We start from the raw sequence: 7101 nt of genomic DNA, 5'->3' as shown, positions 1-7101 counted from the left end.
TATGGAATTACCAGCTTAGGTCCCGGTAACTCCTCTTACTTGAGAATATGCCAGCTTAGGTCCCGGCAATTCCCATCATACAATACATTTCCTGCTCGGGATCCCTTAATGATATCCGCACGACACATGTCTTATAGGCGCCAGACAGGTGGGTGCACAGTCTCCTGCCTAATCCCCATGTGGTACCAGCACGAGGCATAATAGGTACCTGCTAACAAGGGGTATATGTCGGAGGCGGTACCATTCTATGTTTTCTCTTTAATTAACTTAACATGAGAGACTGCTTAGTTCGGGTTTAATCCCGATCTTAACATATATTCTTTTCGCTTATTAACTCGTGACTTATAAGATCTTGAGATGCGACTCCCAAAGATCCTATCATAATATTCTCGCTTTTGATTACGAGCCTTAACTTCAGTCTCTCATAATCCAGTTGACTAGGACTGGATCTCTGGAGGGTGGCTAACTAAACACATAGCAAAGGCTCGGGTTCCTAGTTACCTCTAGCCATTTTTGTTAGCCGGACTAATTCCGTTTCCCAATTCGTTAGTGGCTTAAAGCCCTTAATCTTGATAGTGAGTTATCTTCTGGCTTATCTTACTCTTGCTTACTAGAAAGAATATAAAGAATGCACGTACAATATAAGTATATATATAAGGATATATATAATATTTCTTGATATTGGAGGTGCCTATAATCCACTTACCCGGATATGATTCTTTCGAATCCTGAGATCTTCTCTTCCAGACAAAATGGTTCTTCTTAACTTTACGTACAAAGTCCTCGTGAACTTCTCATGCTAATCCTGATAGCAATCTGGACTTATCTATGGAAGGGAAAGATCGAACATCGAGCATACTCAGTATCTCGTCCATTGATCTACTAACGTACACACTTCTACTGGAAAGAAAGCTCATACGAAACGTATTCAAAACGTTCTCCTAGTCACGCTACTCAGAACGTTACAAACACGAAAAACAGAGAATACACGGAGACAAAACAAAGATACAGAAAAGAATCGACGCCTAAAAATAAGGCCCTGACATAACTTCTCTGATCTAAGCTAAGAAACGTCTCACACTATTCGACCACCTATTCTCTTGACTGGGCAAAGCCCACGGCTTAGAATAGGTTCCCGAAGGTCGAAACTAAAAGAAAAGAATGTATAAAGAAACTCTTACTAACAATCTATAGCATACATAAGTTATATGAAAATAACTCAAACCGACACTTCTCAAATGTATTTTAGAAGATATTTTTTTTACTTCTCTCTTTATTGACAAGTTATAAGTATTTGAGAACGTAAATAAAACATTTCTCGTTGATATTCTTTTTCCAAATTAAAAGAGTCGAGCTTATAGTCGAACTCGGTTTTGAAACGTAAATCAAATGAGGATACTAAATAATTTGATTGAATCATCAACGAGTTTAATAACGATACATATTATTTTATCTTTCTTACTAACTTATATTAAACGAGCTTAATTAAAAAACATACATATTGATATTATATCGCAACTCTCATAATCTAGAACGACCCGACAAAAATAATTATAGGTTCGCACTAGCACGAGTCGAGACTCGGGACAAACCCCGACTCGCCCTAACCACTCGGAGACGTCTCACATCACTGAGTCGACAACCTCGCTGTCCGGCTCCGTCTCGTCGTCGCTCGCACAACACCTCCGCTAAACTTCAGACAGCCTCCTCGCCGTCCCGAGCCGCTGCCCCGAGCCCTGTTCAGCCTACCTAAAAGCGAGCCTCACTCGACAACACACTCGCAACAAAGACGAAGCTTAACAACCATATCAACGAGTCTAAAAACATCAAAACCATAAAAAACTATTACTCGATTCTCAGATTCTTTTCTCATTATTCACGGCCAAAACAACCTCAAAATGAATCACACAATCTCATCAAGCCAAACAATACACACGGCCAAGAGTTCACACGGACAACAACAATATCACACGGCCCAGACCCAGAATTCAAACTCAAACTCGTCTAAACATCAGCAACAATAACACAAACAATAACAATAATTCGTCCAAAGAAACCCAAAACAACTAATCTCAGTCACACGGCCAGAACCAAAACCACACGGCCAAGACTTAAACCACAACCAAACCCTTCCAAAACTAAGAACAACACCATAACCAGAGGAATCATCACCGAAATCCTAACTCACAATCAAAAGCCCCAATTCCAAAACCAAACCCTAACCTCCAGATTCAAAATTGGGGAAGAAACATCTCACCTTGTTTCTGGAGGAATTGAACCCTCCGGCGTCCTCTCCAGCTCGCGGCGGCTCAACCTTCACGGCGGTCGCGCGCGCGGCGAGGCTCGGTGGTCGGCTGGATGGCGCCCGCACGGAGCTGGGGTCTCGAGCTGGTGCTGGTGGTTGCGCGTCCTCTCCCTCGGTCGCTCTCCTTCTCAGTCTCGCTCTCTCGCTCTCTTCTGCTCTCTCTCACTCAATCTCTCTTTCTCTCCCTCTCGGCCGCTCACTCTTTCTCTTCTCTTCTTCTTTCCTTCTCTTCTATTTTCTTCTTTTTTTTTCGCGTGGCTGGTGTGTTTTTTTTTCTTGGTTGCCGATTCCCTTATTCGGCTAAGTGATAAACATCACTTGCAGAAGATTCCAGTCATAGACAATGTGGCACGCTCAACCTTATCCTTATAATTACAAACCAACCTATTTTCCTTGTTTTCTTTCAAATGAGTCCCTTAAAGATTGTTACAACCACGTCCTTTCATATAATTATTTAATTAAATCCATAACCGAACGGATTATAATTATATGATTCGAACCGAGAATTTGCTCGTTTGTTCTCGAATAATTAAAATATATTTAAGGTTTCTCGGAATTAATTCTCGTCCTTGAGAATTTATTTCTTAAATTAATTTCCAGAATGCTTCCTCGGAATTAATTTATTAATCGAGTTAAACTCGATAATTCCTTTATTTATTCCGAGATTTCCATAACCTTAATATATTTAAAATTAATTCGATAAATCCATTGGAGTATAATTCACTCGAGAATTTAGTTGTAACAACGGAAACTTGTTATTTACTTCCAAATCTCCAAATACGAGTGACGCAGAAACTTGTCCTTACAGGGGGGTTCTCGGATTTATGAGCCGAGCCAGGAGAGGAGGAGAGTGCGCTCTTGGAATGTCACAAGAGCGTGGTGAGAGAGGAGAGAAGAGTTCTCCAAAAGGTTCCAGATCAAGGTCCCCCTCAAGTGAAAATGATGGGGGTATTTATAGGCTTTGAGGGAGCCTTGGGCCGGCCCCTTGAGGCCCAATGGGTGGCAGGGCGCGGGGCACGGCGTGCCCACGGGGCGCGAGGAGCGTGAGGTGTTCCGGGGCTTGGAGCACGGCCGGGAGCACTGTCTGGCCGGCGTCCCGACAGGGGAGCGCCGGTGCTCGCCGAGGGAGGCCCGGCCGACCGATGGGGGCTCGACCGGTGCTAGGGCGCTCGGCCGAGGCAGGCGGACGCGCGCGGGGGAGCGCACGCGGGCGAGGGAAAAGGGCGCGCGCGGGCCAGAGGGCCAGGGGCACGAGGGCGCGCGCGGGCCCAGTGGGCCGGGAGCGCAGGGTGCGCGCGGGCCCGGTGCATGGATGGGCCGGGGCCCGTTGGGTGGTCCGGCTGGTGTGAAATGTTTTTGTTTTTCTAGTTTCCCGAAAACGACCGGTAACAATCTTCATACATCAATGCACAAAATAATTTCTCCTCTCTTTCTTGCTTGGACGGTTTGGACTTCTAGAAGGAGTTTCTAGATATTTCTTTATTTGTTCATGACAACATAAGAAAAGCCAATTAAGAAATTTCACATAAAATTCCATGAATTGAAATTCAATCCTCAAGGCCCAATATTCTCAATGTGGCCGAGTGACATGAATTCATTTTCATCATATGACAATGTCAAAAACCTTATTTATTGACATTCATTCCATCCTATGTCCAAAAGTACAAAATTTTACTTTAGACAATTTTCGTAAAACTTGTCTAGTTCTTGTTTTGGCTTAGCTTCTAGTTTAACGAATCCTACACTAATAACTTGTGGTAGTAACCTCATGGATCCAAACGAAAAAAGTTTGAGCTAGCATACTTGGACTCAAAAGTTCACAAACCTTTTCCAAGTTCTAGCTTAATGTCAACTGACTCCACTAAAGAGTTGACACTGAAATCTCTCGGTTCAAATGAATATATTTTCTACTCAAGAATTCTACTTGATTGTGATGAGTGGATCTATTGAATATTATCTATGTTTACCCTTCATGAATATCATCAACTAGATGGGATGTACAAAATTACGATTTTACCCTTCTAACTGTTATTTCCTTAACTCATTTTTCGCTTATGAATAAGTTAGAAACAATGTATCGACGAGGAGCTAACAAGTCACACTGATTCATCTAAAAGAGTCATGACTCAATTTAGACACTGGCCAGTTCATTTATTCACATTCCAAGGAACAAAGTATGAGGTGATATACATTGCATTTCAGCAATCTTGTACATGAATTCCATATCTATGAGATCTTCACAAAGTTACTCATGACATCTTCATAACTTAGTACTTCACCAATAGGTCTTGTCTATATCACATAGTGAATCTAGAACTCTGAATTTCTTAAATGAGAATACTTAAGCTAGAAATGATATGTCTCATTTTAAGATTGAGGTAAGCATGATGCAATTCATACAAAGTGACTCCGAGACATAAGAGGTTAAATGGTTTGTTCTTATTCTGTGTCTAGAAGACTGGTCAATTCAGTACTTTCAGAAGATACCTAGGAAGAACTATAGAGTCTCCAACTCTCAATGTCCCATAACCAGACATCATATATTCTCCTAATAATCGTACTGAGATCAATAGTCCTTTGATCCTTAAATTGCGAATATATTGTTTTAATCAAACCATGAAGAGTTTGTTCATGCAAATCTACATTTGTCTCTTCATATGTTGTTAGGTTTGTTTAAGGACTAAAGAATATAGATTATCATAAATCTTCAAACAGACAAGGAAGAATGAATGAACGTTCAACTTTTATTAATAATTCAGCAGTTACAAGCAAGAATCTTCGTGAGACTTTATTAGATCAAATGTATATAAGTAAAGACTACTACTCTACCTGTGGGCACCGTTGATAACAAACTCCCACTTCATTCAATGAAGATGTGAGTAGTCCTTCATGCCTAATCATTCCCGATACTGGTCGAAAACCTTGTTGGCTAGGGCCTTGGTGAACAGATCTGCCAAGTTGTCCATCGTTGAGATCTTCTTCACCACCACGTCTCCGCTCTGCATGATCTCTCGAATCAAATGATATTTACTCTCAATATGCTTAGAGCGCTTATGGCTTCAAGGTTTCTTTGAGTTAGCGACAGTCCCACACAATAAAGGGTCATCGGCTCGTCGACGTTTGGAACGACTTCCAAATACTTAAGGAATTTTCTAAGCCATACAGCCTCTTTGGATGCTTCATAAGCAGCCACATATTCTGCTTCCATGGTGGAGTCAGCAATGCAAGATTGCTTGATACTCCTCCAAACAACAGATCCACCATTAAGGATGAACACAGATCTTGAAGTGGATTTCCTAGAATCCTTATCCGCTTAAAAATCGGAGTCAGTATATCCCGTCATAGTCAGGTCAGTACCTGAATATGTAAGCATCAAGTTCCTAGTTCTATGAAGATACTTAAGAACATGCTTAACAACAATCCAATGCTCGGGTCCAAGGTTGGATTGAAAACGACAAACTACGCCAATTGCAAAGCAGATACCTGGCCTAGTGCAAAGCATAGCATACATGAGACTTCCTACGACTAAGGCGTAAGAAATTTTTCTCATGTCCTCAATTTATTGTGCAGTCTTGGGAGACTGTTCCTTAGAGAGTGAGACTCCATACCTAAAGGGTGTTTGGCCCTTCTTGGAGTCTTGCATCGAGAAGCTATCCATTACCTTATCAATATAAGATGCTTGAGAGAGCTACAAAGTCCGATTCTTTCGATCTCGAGATTTGAATCCCCAGAACGTACGCAGCTTCTCATATATCCTTCATATCGAATTGCTTTGCTAGTCAGATCTTAACCTCAGATAACTTACCCGCATCATTACCTATGAGTAATATATCATCGACATACAGAAGCAGAAACACAACTTTGCCTTCGTGTATCAACTTGTAAACACATGGCTCATCTATTGACTGCTCAAAACCGAAGCTCATCACAGTTTCATCAAATCTAATATTCCATGACCTAGATGCTTGCTTTAATCCATAAATGGACTTAAGTAACTCACAAACCTTGGTCTCTTGACCTTCTTCCACGAAACCATCTGGTTGAGCCATATAAATGCGCTCGTCAAGATAGTCATTCAGGAAGGCCTTCTTGACATCCATTTGCCAGATCTCATAGTCCAGAGCTACAGCTATGGATAGAAGTGTGCGGATGGATTTAAGCATCGCGACTGGTGAGAAGGTATCCTCATAGTCAATACCTTTCTTTTAGGTATAACCCTTAGCCACTAGTTATGCTTTGAACATCTTGACATTCCCGTCCGGACCCATTTTCTTCTTGTATATCCACTTACACCGTCGAGGTTCTGATGAGTTAGGTTGTGTTTCAGTTGGGGTAAGAACAGTTCTTACAGATGAGGTAGAACTTCCTCACCCAACTTTTCTTCAAAGCACAATTTTGCTTCTAGGTTTTACATCTTTCATAAATTCCTCCTCAAGGAAACAAGTGTTCGTGCTAATGAAAGTCTTGTCGTCCTCGGGACTATAGAATGTGAAACCTTTGGTTTCCTTTGGATATCCCACAAATAGGCACAATTCTGACCTGCTAGCCAACTTGCTAGTCTTTTTCCTCAGCACATGCGCAGGGCAACCCCAAATTCGGATATGGCATAGATTTACTTTACGGCCAGTCCATCGTTCGTAAGGATCGTACCAGGAACCGTTTTAGACGGAACTTGGTTCAGAATGTAAACTGCTGTTTCGAGGGCATATCCCCAAAAGGAAAGAGGGAGTGATGATCTAACCATCTCCATTAGAGTTCGGTTCCTTCTCTCTGACACTTCATTCTGTCTGCCTGTC

This window comes from Urtica dioica, chromosome 8, assembly GCF_054948205.1.
Source record: "Urtica dioica subsp. dioica isolate 48M chromosome 8, U.dioica_male_clone48M_v1_H2, whole genome shotgun sequence".
In the NCBI taxonomy this organism is placed as follows: domain Eukaryota; kingdom Viridiplantae; phylum Streptophyta; class Magnoliopsida; order Rosales; family Urticaceae; genus Urtica; species Urtica dioica.
This window is presented reverse-complemented; position numbering follows the sequence as displayed.